Source organism: Heptranchias perlo, chromosome 2, assembly GCF_035084215.1.
Source record: "Heptranchias perlo isolate sHepPer1 chromosome 2, sHepPer1.hap1, whole genome shotgun sequence".
Taxonomy (NCBI): Eukaryota; Metazoa; Chordata; class Chondrichthyes; order Hexanchiformes; family Hexanchidae; genus Heptranchias; species Heptranchias perlo.
This window is the reverse complement of record NC_090326.1, coordinates 76,245,784-76,264,279: the sequence shown is the minus strand read 5'-3', so window position 1 is coordinate 76,264,279 and position 18,496 is coordinate 76,245,784. Positions and strand designations below refer to the sequence as shown.

At 44.3% G+C, this 18,496-nt stretch overlaps 1 protein-coding gene across 5 annotated transcripts in view; it reads right to left on the bottom strand.

Moving 5' to 3' along the window:
- Positions 1-18,496, bottom strand: part of LOC137340549 (zinc finger protein 385D-like) — a 276,981-nt gene that overhangs the window by 171,643 nt on the left and 86,842 nt on the right. The gene's annotated exons all lie outside the window — the stretch shown is intronic.

Below are 18,496 nucleotides of genomic sequence, written 5' to 3'. Positions count from 1 at the left end.
AGGTGACCCTCCACAAATTGTACTTAACTGGACCAGCCACATAAATACTGTGGCTACAAGAGCAGATCAGAGGCTGGGTATTCTGTGGCGACTGACTCACCTCCTGACTCCCCAAAGCCTTTCCATCATCTACAAGGCACAAGTCAGGAGTGTGATGGAATACTCTCCACTTGCCTGGATGAGTGCAGCTCCAACAACACTTAAGAAGCTCGACACCATCCAGGATGAAGCAGCCCGCTTGATTGGCACCACATCCACCACCCTGAATATTCACTGTGGCTGCAGTGTGTACCATCCACAGGATGCACTGCAACAACTCGCCAAGGCTTCTTCGACAGCACATCCCAAACCCCCGACCTCTACCACCTAGAAGGACAAGGGCAGCAGGTGCATGGGAACAACACCACCTCCACGTTCCCCTCCAAATCATACACCATCCTGACTTGGAAATATATCGCCGTTCCTTTATCGTCACTGGGTCAAAATCCTGGAACTCCCTTCCTAACAGCACTGTGGGAGAACCGTCACCACACGGACTGCAGAGGTTCAAGAAGGCGGCTCACCACCACCTTCTCAAGGGCAATTGGGGATTCGTAATAAATGCCGACCTTGCCAGCGATGCCCACATCCCATGAATGAATAAAAAAAACAAATGCTGACTTTATTTCATCAAGAACTGAACTATGAGAAGCCTGAGTATGGTGATTGGCAAGATTGTTAGTTTTCCAGGATTAATTCATATTGTTTTTTTTTGCCTTCTAGGGCCTTCACGCTTACAAGATTCTGCGGAGATGCATGACAATGATTCCTCAAAGGACCTCATTCCTTCTGAGGGTATAGCGTCACAGGACATACGGCCATGCACCATCGCAAATACTCGCACTTCGGTGGGTCCTGTTAGTTGGTTTTCACCTGGTGATTCACAATTCACAAGTCAGCACGAGCAGACACTGGTGGCAGGGACAGCTGTGAAGAGTCCGCGTCGGAGGGCACACTCCTCTCCAAACTCTGCTCAGCTGGACACAGATGCTGAACCCCGGAGGCCATTGTTTAGAATGAGAATGACTGAGGTACAGCTGCATCTTTGCGAGGTAATGGAAGACGTGCCACACACACTCTCCACAATAGCGGAGAGGATGGTGGAGTCCAACTCCAACACTAGTGGATTGGTGGCGCAGGTAATTATGAGAATGTCTGCCATGGAGAGAGTGGCCGTCTCCGTGGAGCTTCAAGCATGGCTCACAAATGAGTCTATGCAGACCATAACCACAGCCGTGCAGGAGATGTCTGCCGCTTAAACAAGAAGGGAGATACCTTATCAGTGACATTTCATGGCTTCACTGATCTGCACCAAGCTGCTCTCCCGCAGAGTGGTCAGAGTGATATGGCACTGGCCCAGGAGAGGGATGATGGTGAAAGGGGTCATGGAAGTAGGAACTCTACTCCAAGTGTTCCCACATCTCATCTGTTAACCACCTCCCTCAGTACCTGAAATGCTGCCTCCTTTCCCGATGGCCGAGTCTGCCCCTGCACAGGTGCAGGTGGAGCAGTCTTTGGAGGGGCCTTCACAGGTTCCAAAACTGAGAGGTTGTAGGCTAAAAGCATCTCAGCAGTCAGGGATCTGAGCAGCCTGCCTCTATCTCTGCTGAAGCCACAGGGGATGCACCACGTAGAAGCAGCAGGAAGCATAAGTTCAAGCAACTGGAATTCACCAAGGGTGTGTACATGGGTGTTTGAAGAAATGTTATGTTGTGAAATTTCCTTTTTTTGTATCAGCATAAAAAATTTATTGATTATTACCACTTCCACGTCTTGCCCATTGTTGTGTCCCGAGTGGCAACTTGCCCTTTCATTTGCTTCATGATGAACATCAATACATAACGGGACCCATTGGGCGGATGTGCAATGGGTGTATGCGTGGTTGAAGGACTGTTTTGTGCAAAGGGTGGGAGGGGTGTTGGTGGTGGGAGCGGGCCAGAGTATTTCAATTTCATTGCATAGAATGTACAGCACAGAAATGGGCCATTCGGCCCAACATGCCTATGCTGGTGTTTATGCTTCACATGAGCCTCCTCCCTTCCTATTTCATCTAACCCTATCAGCATATCCTTCTATTCCTTTCTCCCTCATGTGTTTATCTAGCTTCCCTTATGCAAATCATCTCAACTACTCCATGTGATAGCGAGTTCCACATTCTAACAAATCTCTGGGTAAAAAAAATTCTCTTGAATTCCCTATTGGATTTATTAGTGACTATCTTATATTTATGGCCCCTAGTTCTGGTCTCCCCTGGAAACATCTTCTCTACGTCTACCCTATCAAACCCTTTCATAAAGGAACTGTTCCTTTTTCCCACTTTGACTAAGTGAACCTTTGAGATATGAGGGCATCCCTGGCAACCCAGGCAGCAATATACACAGCTGGTCTGGCAATAGGTGCCTCATCTTCATATTGCTCATTGTCCTCATCCTCCTCCTCTTCTTCAATGTTGTCATCAACAGAGGATGATTGATGAGCGCCTTCGTCGTCCTCCACCTCTAATCCTCGCTGCAGTGCAATGTTGTGCAGGACGCAGCACACCACTATAATTTTCGACAGCCTCGCTGCTGAGTATTGAAGGGAACTCCCAGACCGATCTGGGCACCTGAAACGCATCTTCAACATGCCTATGGCTTGCTTATTGACATACCTGGTGGTCATGTGGCTCTGGTAGTATCGCTTTTGCTCAGTGGTGATGTTCCTCATAGGTATCATGAGCCATGTTTTACTGGAGTATCCCTTGTCTCCAACAAGCCAGCTATTAAGGCTGTCTCCTGATAGAAAGAGGTCTGGAATATTGGACTGCCGCAGTATAAAAGCATCATGACAGCTGCCAGGGAATCTGACGCACACCTGCATGAACCTCTTCTTGTGACCAGCTGTGCATTGATGGAGTGAAATCCCTTGCAGTTGATGAAAATTCCTGGTCCATGGAGTTTTCCTCGGATTGCCACCTGTGTGCAATCGATTGTACCCTGCACCTGTGGGAAGCCAGCCAGAGAGGCGAAACCCACTAATTGCTCATTCAGGCTATCGTCGTCATGTGGGAAGTTGACATAAGTGGACACCCTGGCAAACAACCCATCTGTCACCTGCCTTATACATTTATGTGCAGCCGACTGAGAGACCCTGGTGATGTACCCAATGGCACACTGGAAGGGGCCAGAGGCAAAGAAATTGAGATGATGTGGAGATGCCGGTGATGGACTGGGGTTAACAATTGTAAACAATTTTACAACACCAAGTTATAGTCCAACAATTTTATTTTAAAATTCACAAGCTTTCGGAGGCTTCCTCCTTCCTGAGGAAGGAAGAAGCCTCCGAAAGCTTGTGAATTTTAAAATAAAATTGTTGGACTATAACTTGGTGTTGTAAAATTGTTTACAAAAGAAATTGAGGGCAGTGGTGACTTTGACAGCGTCAGGCAACACATGGCCACCAGGAAGCAGCTCTTCTTGAAGGAGGCTGCAGATGTCTGTGACCACCTGCCGGCTCAATCTGAGCCTGCGTAGGTTGACTCTTCAGATAGATCCAGGAAGTTCAGCCTCTGCCTGTAGACTCTCTCACACGGGTAATACCTCCTGCGATCTCGGCCCCTCTGTTGCTCTTCTCTCTGCTGTTCTTGAGATCTGTGTTGTGCACCTCTCTCTTGTGCACCTGCAGATCCTAACACAGCACGATGTTGCTGCCGTGGATGATGATTGTATTCCTCGTCCGATGCCCGATCGAATATATCCATGACGCCCCCCCCCCCACCCCCATCCTGATCTTGTCCATTTGAAAGCCTCCAAAGTTCTGAAAAAGCTGTATGAACAAGAACTCTCTGCTAAACGTTTGCCAGAGGGAACTGAGACACCAGCTGTAATCACTGAGCTTTTATTCACAATGGGCAATCACAACTTTAAAAACCCCCATGAATTGCAGCTCAATCTTGCCTCCGTTTCACTGGCGAGATTCACAAGCCCTGGGAAACCCATGCTGGAGCTGTTAAATTCAAAGTTCTCTTAAATTCAATTTAAAAAGACCTAATTAATGTCCCATAACGAGGTAAATAGCTCCCACGAGTACCCGCCCGCCTGCACTAATTATAGAGCCATCTCCAGCGAGTAGGTTACTCACGTACATTCAAATGCACCTCCATTAAACGCAGAAGTGGGCGTGTTGTATCCGGGTTGTGGTTGCGCTGGAAAAATCAATTATTTTAACTTCCTACCCACCCCCGACCCACCCATTTTTGGGCCTTAAAATTCCTCCCACTCTCTCTCCCTCCCAAACATACAGGTACATCACCATAGAGGGCAGATCACCCGTGAGGTGAAGAAACATTCACTGACAAAGTTAATCAGCAGCCGACAAAAACCCATTCTTATAAGCTCTTCCTTCATCCACATGGCAGTGTAAAACAGCACTCAGAGTTCCATGATAATTGCTCTCTTAAAGCTGCATTTCATCTCACAGACACAAGATGTACTTTTGTGTAATTATCTCCCGAAAGCAAAAAGCAAATATCAAAAGTAATCATGACACTTGTCGGTTGCTAAGTAAAGTGTGATGAGAACAACACAGCTAACTTTGTTGCAGTTTTCGATTTGTCACTAGTATTAGGAAAAATGCTCAACACAAATGATCAGTGGGTTAAATGTTATGTATGGCTTGCAGTTCTCTTGGGTATTTTACTTGATATATTGGCCCTGCATTCACTTGAGGGTTCCGCTGGTCTCCCAACTTAACTCCAGCAGGAATCCAGTGGAACCCACCAGAAAAAGGCAGGGACCGAGTTACACAGATTCCCTGCTGATTCCGGGAGTTCTCAGTTGGTCTTTGAAGAGGTGGAATCTCGATCTGGCGATTACAAGGCGACTCGAAATGCACAGAGTTTCCACCTTCCCGGATCTAAAGTGCCCCACTACACTGATAGATGAGGAGTACCAGCCTGCAGATGGGTGTATGTGGGCCTTACTGGAGGGGGGTAAATCTAGGTAAGGGAAGTGACCTGGACCACCGATGAGAGGTGAGTTTTTTTTTGTTAAGAAAATTTGAATCAGCCCTTGATAAAAACAGATCTCTGCTTGTGGAATTTTGGGGCCAATAACTATAAGCATGAAAGGAAAAATGTGATGAGCACTTGACCATTCTTCCATTAAGACATATTTATTTATATAATTCATGAATATTATATGCCTATCACTCTGAAGTGTACTATATATTATGATTAAAATATTTGATCCTACTGAAACCCCAGTAGGTTCAGTCTCCATCTAGATCAACTGGAATGACAGACACCTCAGTAAGTCAAGTGTCAGCTTGGCCCAATTAGTTGCACTCTTGTCTCTGAATCAGAGATTGTGGAGTGAACATGTAATCCAGGCTGATACATCAATGCAGTACTGAGGAAGTGCTGTATTGTTAGATGTGTTGCGTTTTGGATGAGACATTTAACCAAGGTTCTATTTACATGGGTAAGATGGGTATAGAGGGATATGGGCCAATTGCAGGCAACTGGGACTAGCTTAGTGGCATAAACTGGGCGACATGGACATGTTGGGTCGAAGGGCCTGTTTCCATGTTGTAAACTTCTATGATTCTATGATTCTAAGGCTCAGCCTGCTTAGGTGGCTATAAAAGATCCTGTGGCACCATTTAAATAGGAGCACGGTGTTCTCCCACAATACTGGTCAACATTGCTCCCTCAGCTAACACCACCAAAAACAGATTATTTGGTTCATTCATTCAACTGCAATTTGTGGGACCTTACTGTGTACAAATTGGCTGCTTTGTTTGCCTAGATAAGAACACTGACTGCACAAGTTTCATTGCTTGTAAAGTGCTTTAGGATGTCCTGAGGATGCAAAAAATGTGATATAAATGTAAGATCTTTCTTGGTGCACCTCTCACTGTATCATCAGCAACCTGTGACATCAAGTTGATGGGAATGTACAGCTGCAGTTTCCTCAGCCTGTCTGTGACTTAAATGGTGACCCTGTTGAGTGTAAAATATATGTATTGATCTGCATATATTCGCAGTTTGATTATAATGAAATCACGATAGCCTGGAAATTAATATATGCTTAAGTATTAGCTTAACTCATTAGCATAACTTCCAATATTTTATTGTAGGTGTACTTATTTTAAATGGTTTAATGCCCCCAATAAAATTGGGAACAAAGGAATTCCATAGAAATGCTCACTAATATTGCCAACAGTAATTTCTATACTAATATTGATGAAAGCACTTAAGGAACTCCACTTCTTTCATTCTGTAGCTTTTAGATACATCTATCATGATCTGTAGATGAGATCCATTTTCTTAGCCTATGTTGACAGCCTTTCTTGGAGATTTTACATTATAAACCTAAGGGTAAATTCAGTGATCTCATGCTCCCATTGGGAAACCGCATTAGGAGAGAAGGGAAATAGGGCAACAATACTGTAGTACAATTCTTGAACCCGTACTTATGTGCAGTGTAGCGCTGAATTTATCCTATAGTCCTGAGTCAACAACAACAACTTGCATTAATATACCGCCTTTAACATAGTAAAACGTCCCAAGGTGCTTCACAGGAGCGTAATCAGACAAATAATTTAACAGTTACATAATTTAACATGTTATTATAGGTTAAATTCACAGCATCAAAGCTCCCAGCGGTAATCCACTCTTGAAGGAAGTGTACATCAGAGATAGGGCGAGCGAGATCAATGAATTTATCCTTATATCCAGCTGTTTCATTATTAGGTTAATTAATCAAGCAGCTAACCACCAAAATCAAAGTGTTACAAATTTGCATTGACATGTTGATTTTATTTTACAGCATATTTACAAATACCACTGTTTACTTACTTTTTAAATCTTTTTTTAATGGTTATTCCAACAGAGTATTTAACAAGCTGCAAACAAAGCAAGTATTCAAAGAAGGGATTATTATATTTTTAAGGCCAGAGCTTAAATGATTCAGCGTGAGTTAGAATTTTTATAGGAATCTGTTAACCTTTGCAGATTGATGGTCTTGTGCACAATATACTAAAAATTAGTGCATTTGTACCACAGGTGTCATCTCTGACCCCTTGGGATGCTCTGTGTTTTTATTGTATAGATTTTGACGCTACTTTCACTGGCTGTTAAAGTGGTAATTCACCATAATGAAATGAAAAGCAAACATTCACCACAGTAAATTATCACTTAATGATCGACAGAAACTAGGCTGTTTCATGGTACCCTGCCAGTCTTCAAATAGCTCTGGTTCTTCATTCATGGTATAAAGAATAATCAATCGCCTCTCAGACATGAGTTTGAAGCCAGCCAAGACTGGCAGGATGAAGGGGCTAGATTTTACAATCATTCATAGTCAATGATTGGTGAATCTAGTGAGGGTGAAATTGATCTGTGCCAGTGAGGCGTATAGTGAATTGGCAGCTCATTTTACACCGTGCCTGATTTTCTTTTCAACTGGGCACAGTGTAAAATTGGCTGCCAATTTGCTATGAGCCCATTTTGCACTACTGGCGTAGACCAGCTTCACCTCCAGTGTCTCTACTCTCTAATTGCCATCAAGGGTCTTATATAAAATGAGCTTGGGGAGGTTCAATCCATTTCTCAGCGAGCACAATAAACAGCATAAAAATTGCCATAATTCAGGACTAAATAGGCAGTCTTACAGTGCATTTATACTACAACAGCATATACTTGTGATATAAATTCTGGAACTGGATCCAATGTGAATGGAGGCAGACTCCATCCTCACTCCAGAGTCAGGACGTGCCCCTACTCTGGACCTGTACTACAACTTTAGTGTTGGTGCGAAACAAAATCACTTTGCTGCTGTCGTATAAATATTCCCTCAGAGGTATAGTACAGCTGGAATGGGAAATGGAAATGACTCACTGCTATAGTAGGATATATGACTCTTGTGAGGTTGAAATTTAGGTGCATTTGGGCAAAGGTTCAAAGTAGGCTGTCTCTAACCTATGTTATAACCTTACCAGGGAGGACCTGAAACCATCACAAGACACAAGACAGAATCAGAAAAAAAGTTTCAGTCACCAGACCTGTTCTCCCTCACTTCTACGAGAAGAAAGATTATACACCAAAGGAACAAAAATAAACCCGTCCATTAAATTTCATTTGATGTGACTTTAGAGCAGCATAAACTGAGTTAGTACTGGTGAAGCCAGTCTTGGTGGTGGTCACAAAAGCTGCATTTAATCTGGAAATGCTATTTTCTTTTCTTTTCTGCACTGAGCAGTGTAAGCAGCATAAGACAACAGCACCTTTAACATTAAGAAATGTTCAAGGCGCTCCACAGAAGGAAACGGATGCCAAGCCAGGAAAGGAGCAATCAGGAGGGGTGACTGAAAGCTTGATCGAAGATTGATTTTAAGAAAGTTGTTAAAGGTGAAAGAGAGGTGTAGACACGGGGAGGAGGGGTTGAGGAGGAAGTTCCAGAGAGTAGGGCCAAGATGGGTGAAAGTTCTGTCACTAATGATAGTGCAGCCGGAGGAAGGATACACAAGACGCTGGAGTAGAGAAATGGAGTGTTTGGGAGAGGATATAGGGCTGGTGGAGATTGCAAAATAGGGTGGGGCAAAGCCATGGAAGGATTTATAGATAAAAATGAAGATTTTAGATTTAACGAGTTGGGGTAGGCAGAACTAGTGTAGATCAGCAAGGGCAGGAGTGATGAGTAAGTGGGACAGGATTTAAGCAGCAACATTTTGGACAGTTTATGGAGAGTAGAGGATGGGAGTAGTCAAGTCTGGAATTGACCAAGGCATGTGCAAGGGTTTCAGCAGGGGAAGGGCTGAGGTAGGGTGGGAGATGGCATGTTACAGTGGTGGAAGTAAACAGTCTTCTGGAGAGTGGGGTTTAAAGTGAGACAAGGAAAAGGTCAGAGACAGGCTTTTTGGTATCCAAAATCACAGTATGCTTTGCTTCAGATTGCATGAAACCTTATCATCCCCTGTTTGACCCAGAGTTCTGTTTCAAACCTCATATCCTATCCATCACCAAAACTCCTTACTTCCAACTTGCCAACATCACCTGACTCCATCCCTACTTCAATGGCATTGCTGCCAAAACCTTAAACCAAACTATGTCACCTCTGGACTCAATTTCTCCAATGCCCTATTAGCTGGCCTTCTGACTTCCATCCTCCACAAACTCCAACTTGTCCAAAATTTCACCACCCATATCTTGTCCTGCATTAAGTTCCACTCACCCATCACGTTGACTTACCCTAGCTCCCTGCACCACAGTACATTGAATTTAAAACCCTCATCTCATTTACAAATCCATCTATGGCCTCGCCCCCACCCTACCTCTGCAACTTCCTCTAGCTTTTTGTGGCTTTCTGCACCCTCAGGCCCTTTGACTGTCCTTCTATTTATTCTGTGCAGGCTCGAGAGGCCGTATGGCCCACTCCTGCTCCTTTTCTTATGTTCTTATGTAATTCCCCTCCTTATACCACACTAGTGATAATTGTAAACAATTTTACAACACCAAGTTATAGTCCAGCAATTTTATTTTAAAATTAGTGATAGTGGAGCCATTAGCTGTCTCAGCCCTACTCTCTGGACCACACTAGTGATAGTAGAGCCATTAGCTGTCTCAGCCCTACTCTCTGGACCACCCTCCCTAAACCCACCCTCCCTCTACTTCACCGTTAAATGTCCCCTAAAAACCCATCTTTTCAATAAAGCCTTTGGTCACCTCACTAACTCCCCACAAAGGCTCAGTCTCTATTCCTCTCTCCCTCAGTGAAATTTCTTTGGGCATTTTCTAGGTTAAAGCTGTCATGTAAGTGCAAGTTGTTGCTTTTTCTAATTGACAGACCCCAAAGCCAAGAAAGGATGGCAACGACTGATGTGATTAGAAAGTCATTCATTTCATATTTTACCTCCAAAAACCTCACTATTGTCTTCTTTTTATTTAAATAAAGTCAAAATAAGAAAAAAGTGATAATGACTTTGAAGGATTAAATAAAAATATTTTATCATCTTTTGTGCAGCAGAACCGTTGCTCCAACATTGATCCACAGCACACAATGACCGGGAATGAACGGAAACTAGATTTTTGATAGAACTAATGATGGTAAAGTAGAGCCACACATGTTTTTAATAAGCATGATTTACATTTCTGTTATTTATCAAAATCATGTACATAAATAACTTTGCAGTGACATCACATGTATGTATTTAAATGACTGCCACAGAATAATAAGAAAAACATGTTTCCCTTCTTTAATCTGTAAACTGTTGATGACAGTAAAACGCAATTATCAGCATAGTTGAGTAAAATGTTATTACTGCATACACCCATTTGGCACCTTGTGACATATGATATTTTACCGCGAAAATATATATTTATCACATGTACATTAAATGTTCTGAACAGTAACTGTAAAGATACATCTGTGTATTTTAGACTATACGTGTTTGTGTCAGAGTGAAATCTGATGCCAGTGTAAATGCCTTTGATGTACATGAAAACGGCTTGTGTGCATAACATTGCTCTGTAGTGTGACACATCGGGTTTTACCCTCCATTAATTTTGCCTAAGTATATTTTATCAGTTACCATTCTGAAGTTTGTGGAGACAAATAGCGCAAGTACGATTTTAAAATTCATAACTTACATTTATACACTTGTTAATTATAGCGTTGAGAAGACACATTTCAGGTAACAGGAATCGTAAGTGCTGCAAAATCACAGCTTACAATGAATTTTGCAACAGCTGTAAACAACTAAAATAATTTAAATGAATGGTCCACTTGCCTACACATCTGTATTTATTTAGTAATGAAGTAATGCACTGAAGGAAACCACTTTTCCCCGATTCCCCACCAGTTTTTTGACTCATACTGGCGTTTGGTTCCATAGGCACTGCCATTTCTCAACACTGAGGATTCTTCCCAGCAGGAGTTACTAGGCAGCAATTAGATGAAGGGAACTATGGCTGATTTTCCCACTCCTTATCCCAGGAATGCTTAGGCAAAGTATACTGTCCCTGACACATCCCTGTACCACATTGGATACTGAGCCTATCCAGTGAGCCATTAGGGAAGCTTAGAAACATCTCTAACTTTTCTGAGCCACTTCATGTTTCAACTATCTGCAATAGTACGAGGGATATGTCTGAACTGAGAGATCTCATTGCCAATACCACATTCCATGACAGTCCATATAATGCTTGCATACCACAGGGATCTAGTACAAATGACTGCACTGTTACTGAATCCCCTCATGTAATGCCTACATCCCTGTGTGCTTCAGTACATAAATACGAAGTCCCCCCCCACCCAAAAGGGAGCTTCGAACAGGCAATCGGCTCTCTATTTGCATATGAAATGCAAAAGGCCTAACGCCAGTTTCAGGCGCTTAATGAGTGCATGCTCCACCCGTTATATTGGATGCTTAGGTGCCCGTTTTGCACATGAAAAATGGACGCGGCGCCATCAAATTTCTAAGCCTTGAACTTTATGGAGTTAATAGATATAAAGGAGAAAGCAACGTTTGGCATAAAAGAGGAATCTAAGCTTCTTGGAGGTAACTCTAACAATGGAGGAGATGTGGAATTCCATAGAGGTCGGAGGAGACGGTGAGGCCAAGAACACCAATAGTTGAAGTGGAAATAAAGGTAGAGCTAGCCAAATTAACAGGTGTTAGCTGTTGGGTTGATTTGCAAGTGACATAAAGAAACTGCGCCTTTGAAGAATTTAAGGAAATATTATTTTCATTGCCTCTTCGAAGGGAGTGAAGAGAATCAACATACAGTGATTTAGCCACTACATTTAGAGAGTAGATGAGGGTATAAACACTGAGAGTATCCAGTCTGAAGGAAGTTAATGAATGTAGAGAGGAATTAACAGCAAATAAGTGGATGAGGTTGAATGATGATTGGAGGAAGTTATTTATATCAAGAAGAAAGAGAGTGAGAGAGGACAGTATCTTAGAGAACACCATACGTGATTGAGAACAAATCAGAGGATAAGCCATAACCTACAGCACACATAGAACAATTTGAGAAAAAACAACATAGCCATGTACAAAGCTTTAGTGTAAGATCATGTGATGGTAACTTGTTTAGAAGTTTACACTATCAGACCCTGTCAAAACTTTGGTTGATCTTCAAGCTAATGACAAATGATTCACCAAGGTGTTGAAGAGCAAAGTTCCAGAGGTGCATAACACGGATGGCCATGCTGAAAACCATGCTGCTAAGCATGGATTTGGCCAGGACTTTGAAGGTGATTTTAGGTTTCATGTTAATTATTTTACTCAGGTTCAGCATCACCAACCTCTCCCATTAATGGACCTTGCTTCCACTATAATCTGGAGTGTGCCTTTACCTGCTCAATTTTAAGGTCAAGAATAGCAAATCCCAAAGATCAAACAGTACACCATTGTACACCAGCTCACTGAACTGTGTCATATGCCACCACATGATTTTCCCCTTTTTCAGTGGGCAGATTGAATATAGACTCTATCAGAGCAAGATCCGGGCAATTATCTAACAGACAAGTTATTTAATAAAGAACAGGTAAATCAACAGTGTTCAGTGCAAACAGTATGTATTACAGTAATTACAAACTTTACTGTTCTCTTTGACACAATGTAAAATAATAGAGGTGTTCCTTCCTAAGCTTTCTCTCAATATACATTGGACTTTGAAAGCGGACATTCACTTTTTACCACTGCCATGGAGTTAAGCCAGCCCAGTTGCTCTGCTGGCTACAGAGTGTATGACTGTAGACTGACTGGGCTCAGGTAACCACAGTTAAACCCTCAGTTGGAAGCTGCTAGCCACAGAGCTGCAAATGAAAACTACCACCCCAGAATGTTTGATGTTTGGATCAGTGTCAGATAACTTGAACCAACCTGTTTCAAGACTTGGTGCTTTGAGTACATCTGATCACTGGCAATTAAAGCTTTGCCCAGCCAGCCGTCAAAGACACTATTTGACAGAAATGCACCAATGAGTCTGCATTCAACCAACATAGCATATTAACCTCCCCTTTGCTATTCAGAAACAAAGACCCAGATGTACGGTAATTGACCTTCACCTGCCTGAACAAAATGTGTATTTTCCATACCTTACAGATGCAGCCTCCAGAAACCATGATTAGCCCCATGTACACTGTTACTTGTAATGAGGAATCCAAATCAACAATCTAATACAGACAAAAATATATTTTTGTCACTGTGATGGACAGTTAGAAAGTTAACAGCATCTCGCTTAACAAATTCAATAGAGATAGCCAATAAAACCCACTGTTCTCAGCATTAGTGATGGGAATGTCGAAAACTAAATGCCTGTTCACTGAGGAAGAGATATCTAGAAATGAGGACTGGCCCACTGAGCAGATATTACTTCCATTAGCAAGCAACGGGGATTAAATTGGTTAACCCCCGAAAACGGGTGCAGGTTAATCGTGGACTGCGATCCCAGTGCCCGTCGGTGGTGATGCAGGCAACACGTAACGGTTGATTGGCTGTGCACATCAGCAGGGGGCCCTGATATCATGAGTGGTTCGCACTACTTAAAGGCAGCCTGTACCTCTTAAAGGGGAGGTGCACAATGGCTGCAAGAAGCGGTGGGAGTCGTGTGAGAAGTGATTCCTCGGCTGTGATACTTGGAAGAATGGCTGCATCTGCGAAAGAGCATGCGCCAAGGTTCTCTGATGATGCACTAGAGGCCTTGGTGCAAGAGGTGGACAGAAGGAGTGGCATCCTATATCTGCGGGGTGGGGGGGGGGCGGAGAGAAGAGGCCCTCCAGACATATGCTCAAGAGGCAGTGGGAGGAAGTAGCGGACGAGGTCAATGCCAGGAGCATAGCGCCAAAAACATGGATGCAGTGCAGGAAGAAGTTCAGTGCTTTGACAAGAGTGGTCAAGGTGAGTGAGGTCAATTGTCAGGTGGCAACTCCTACCAATTACACCACTAACCGCATCCACTGCTCCATGCACTACACCCCCCATCACCCACATACCAACAAACTCTTTCAATCAGTACTCAACTCTTCCAATCAGACGCTTCCTCTCACCCTCACACATTACCGCTGTTGCAAGCTGCACACCCACAACTCACAGGTCACACACACTAGCAGCTATTCAACAATGACAGGCACATCACCCAAACATCCTGCAGGACACTCACCGACACACGTCCTGCTTTCTTGCAGGAGAAGGTCATGCACAACAGGAGGCAGCAAGAAAGAACTGGAGGAGGACAAGCATACCTGCACGTCCTAACTCCGCTGGAGGAGACAGTGCTGGCCATCAATGGAAGGGCCATCGCTGAGGCTGTGACCACTGGCGGTGCCAGAGGGATCGATGCTCTGCTTTTCGCATTCCACTTCTTCCTCATCCCAGAATCTTTTCTGACTCACGTGCTGCAGATGTGTGAGCACGCACATCTTACTTTCTCCTCCCCACACACCACAACTCAACCCATGTCCCTTTGTCATTTCAGATACCCAAAAACTGGAACCTGCCCAGTCAGAGGAGGCAGGGGAAGACAACAGTGATGATGCAGACACATCGTCACTCGATCTTACACTCGCAGCCACCAGCTCAGATACTGACACTGATCGTACTTTAGAGGCTAGGAAAGAGGAGGGATCTGCACGTGGTGAGACACCGGGCACAAGTGAGCAGGAGTTGGGGCGGAGGGAACGGATACCACAGGTGCCAGCTCGCCGGAGGGCGAGGTCGCTTACTAGTTCTGCTGCCGAGGAGTCAGACGATAACTTCGATGGGACAGGCTACAGAAGACAGCTGATGGGCGCACTGGAAAGCCTGCCAGAAAGCCTGCGCACAATGTCAAGGGGCTTGGAGGAGTCCAGCTCCAACTTGGCACAAGCCTTTGCACAGTGCTTGGAGCCCATCCTTTCCAACATGGAACGGGTGGTCATCTCCATCAGCACACCTGTGGAACCCACCATGATGCAGCGTCTGATGACAGATGTCATAGCTTCCATTGCAGCACAAAAATCTGCCATCCAAGATCTGACTGCTGCATTTGGAAGCTCAGACTGCTGCTATCATGGCTCTAGGGACCACTGTGGAACGGGGCTTCCAGGGCATCACAGCACTCCAGCAATCTGTTCTCCAGTTGATCATCAGGATTGCAAAGGTGCCATGGTAGTCGAACGTGCTGTCCTCTCTCAAGATGAAGGCATTCATGCTCCCATCCCTGCCATTCTGCCAGTGCCCATGCTGTTGCCTGTCAGCCAACCAGGCCAGACTGGTGCAGCCCATGCTGAGATGGTGCAGTCTGAAGCCGGGCCCTTCCGGCCCAGAGCTGCTTGAGGTTGTCCTCCAAGGCCATCTGCATGCTCCTCCACTGAAGGCCAGCAGCCTCCCACCACCCATGCTCCAGCCACTGGGGATGCACCTCATAGGAGAACTAGGAAAGGTAAAGGTACACGAACAACAGGCACTAAGGGAATGTACAAGGGTGAATAGTCTCATTTTGTTTGCATCATTTCATGTGTTGATTTAGATATGTGGATTTGAATTTGCATTTGGTAGTGGCTTTTATTTCTGCGATGAGCTGAGAGAGGAAGCAATGTGTAATCATAAGGAGGACGATTTGATGGTCATGTGAGAGAGGAAAGGTGAGGAGTGTAGGACTGTTGGTGAATGGGGAGGTGTCATTGAGGCTACTGATATCTCTCATTAATAATCTGATCACGTAGAGCCCTGGCAGATAGGGCCTGTCTACCTTGTAGCCTCCCTGCCTCTTCCTCCACTTCCTCCTCCATCTCTTCCTCCTCCACCTCTTCCTCCTCCACCTCTTCCTCCCCTTCCTCTACCTCTTCCTTGTGCTCAAGTTCTTGCCTGACAGGCGACAACAAGGGCTGTTCCCTCATAATGGTGAGGTTGTGCAGCATGCAGCATACAAAGACAAATCTTGATATGCACTCAGTTGAGTACCGCAGGGCTCCTCCACACTGGTCCACGCAGCTGATGATGTTCCGTGTGGCAGCACGGCTCTCATTGTAGGCCTGCAGTACACATGTGCGTGGGTTCCTGACCGGAGTCATAAGCCATTTCATGAGGGGATAACCCTTGTCGCACAGTATCCAGCCTTTGACTTGCCGTGCTGGTTGAAAGATAGGTGGGACATTGGACTGCCACAGAATGAAGGAGTCATGACTGCTGCCAGGATATCGGTTATTGACCTGCATGATGCTCTGCGTGTGGTCGCACACCAGCTGCACACTGAGGGAGTGGAATCCCTTTCTGTTCATGAATATGGCCGAGTTCAGATGTGGAACATGCGTGGCAATATGCACGCAGTCAATGGTGCCCTGCACCGTGGGGAAGCCTGCAATGTGAGCAAACCCTCAGGCTCGCTCCTCCTGCTTGTCTCTGGAAAGAGCAATTGAGATGAATCTGTTTCTGAGTGCATACAGAGCCTCAGTGACTTCCATCATACAGCATTGCACTGCAAACTGCGAGATGCTGTTTATATCTCCAGCAGCAGCCTGAGAGGAGCCAGAGCCGTATAAATTAAGCTTCATGGTTACCTTGACAGCCATAGGCAATGCTGTTCTTGCCCTGCTCTGAAGCTGCAGCAGTTGTCATATCTCCGTCCTCTTTCGTGAACCGCAGCCATCTAATGCACTGGTCTTCGCTGAAGTTGAGGTAAGAGATTTGGTCCCTGAAGTCCCTCCTTGGACGTGACCTCCTGCTGAGTGCCCTGCACCTCCTCCTCCTCCTCCTCCTCCCTCTTCTGGCTGCTTGACCTGCTCTACATGGCCTCTCTTCATTCTCCCTGTCATGTTCAATTCCCAGAGGAAGCCCAAGCAGGCCACCCATGTCTGGAAGCAACTTTTATCAGCACTATATTTTAAATGCCACTAAAAGTACTGCAAGACCAGCCAGACCACTCTCTATAGAATATTGCAATTTTCTCCAAGTATAGTAGATGTCCAAAAACATGTACAATTGCACCAGCAGCCTGAATAAATAATCCAGCAACTAACTTGTAAATACTTCATGAGCCCTTTAAATAGCACTGGTGAGGGGTCCTTCATGCCGTTTAAGTCCTGTTCAGCTGTGCGAGGTTAGGACAGTGCGTTGGCTGGAGTGTGAAGTTCAAAAATGTCACCGGCTGCTTCAAATCAGCCTTGTACACTGATTCGTGTCATGATCTTCCCCACATACTGCCGGCGGTCGTTAGGTATGCAGGCAAACCGCTTTACCAAGATAACGTCCTGTGCACTTCATGTTGGAAGTAATCGGACGCCATTTTCAGGACTTAGGTGTCCATGTAGCACCTACAAAATGGGTGCTACACAGCCCAATTTTGCCCCAAACGTCTTATGGAAGAATCCCTGAAAGAATTGAGGTAAATTCATTGACCTTCATTTCTACTTTGGACATGAGGTAGAAAAACAGATTTCCAGGTTTTGCTGCTCCAGCTTTTTCACACCCTAGCTTGGATCTGGTTTCCTGGCTAAGGGAGAAACGAGACACTATATTCCTGGCTTTTGTGTAGCTTATGGTGTACAAGATACTACACGTGAAATAGAGTATTTATTTCATTCAGATTGCCTTGCTTAATTGTGCTGATTATGTTATTGTTAAGATTGCTTCCAGCACACTGTATTGGATTGATTTGTAGGAAGGTATATAACCCAGTCTGTACCAAGTGATAACCTGTTTTCCTCATGTCTCAATAAACTGATTCTGTTTGTACATCACTCAATCTAAACTTGGTAACAAACAAGGCTCAGGGCCTACCATGATCTGGAGATGCAGTAGAAACGAAATAGAACCCTATAACACATATAAACTAGAGATGCCTGGGTAACAACATGGACAACCTTTCTCAACAGTTTTCTCAACACTATAGACAGTACACAACTGCCCATTTCATTTATATCTATGTTTGTTTGCAATGATTCTGTCACTGTTTATCTTTCAGATGGGGAGTTAACTATTCTGCAGAGGGCAGTATCTTCAGTAAAGAGTCTAATGTCACTTTTGATGACATCCACCAGGTCACTCATGAAGACAAGTGACAGAATGGGGCCAAGCATGTTTCCCTTAGGGACCCCTATATAGATGTTCCAATAAGAAAATGAACATGCATTTGTCATAACTTCCTGTTTACATACTCTAAGGAATTCATATACTCACTTCATTAGTTCTCCAAATATACTACAAGAGACCTTCTTCTCAATGAGAATATTGCACCCTATTTAAGAATCTTGGAATAGCAGCAAGCTTCCCTGCTGTATTCCTGAAAGTAAAAATGGAAGTCTGCTTCACTGAATAGAGTGAATCTGCTTTGCTGACAAAGGATGAGTAGGTTTCCTCTCAGTAACTTGAACCACAATGTGAAAATCACCCTTCCAGTCATGAGAATCATAAATGAAAGCATGGCCTTTAGCTAACAAATGTTCTGTCCCTGGTGTTATTTTTGAGGTAGATATAGTACAGTAATGATTAA